A 644-nucleotide genomic window follows, 5' to 3' on the forward strand; every position below is an offset into this window, starting at 1 on the left:
CCTAATTTCTCCATTACAGAGAGGGGCATGAGGTTTACACTTGACCCTAAGTCACACAAGGCCTTCTTGAAGGTCATGGTGCCTATGGTACGAGGTATAGAAAACTTCCAGGGTCCTGCCTCTTTTGAGGCAATTGCTGCCTAGACAAGTTATCCAGTTCTTTGGTGAGCAAAGGGGGTTCATCCTCCCAAGTCTCATTTCCAAATAACTTGTCATTTAGCTTCATGATAGCTCCAAGGTATTTAGCAACTTGCTCCTCAGTGACATACTCATCCTCTTCAGAGGAGTAATACTCATCAGAGCTCATGAATGGCAGAAGTAAGTCCAATGGAATCTCTATGGTCTCATTTTGAGCCTCAGATTCCCATGGTTCCTCATTAGGGAACTCATTAGAGGTCAGTGGACGTCCAGTGAGGTCTTCCTCAGTGGCGTTCACTGCCTCTTCTTCCTCCCAAAATTCGGCCATGTTGATGGCCTTGCACTCTTCTTTTGGATTTTCTTCTGTATTGCTTGGGAGAGTACTTGGAGGGAGTTCAGTAATTTTCTTGCTCAGCTGACCCACTTATGCCTCCAAATTTCTAATGGAGGATCTTGTTTCAGTCATGAAACTTTGAGTGGTTTTGATTAGATCAGAGACCATGGTT

This window comes from Arachis duranensis, chromosome 9 (assembly GCF_000817695.3).
Source record: "Arachis duranensis cultivar V14167 chromosome 9, aradu.V14167.gnm2.J7QH, whole genome shotgun sequence".
Classification (NCBI taxonomy): domain Eukaryota; kingdom Viridiplantae; phylum Streptophyta; class Magnoliopsida; order Fabales; family Fabaceae; genus Arachis; species Arachis duranensis.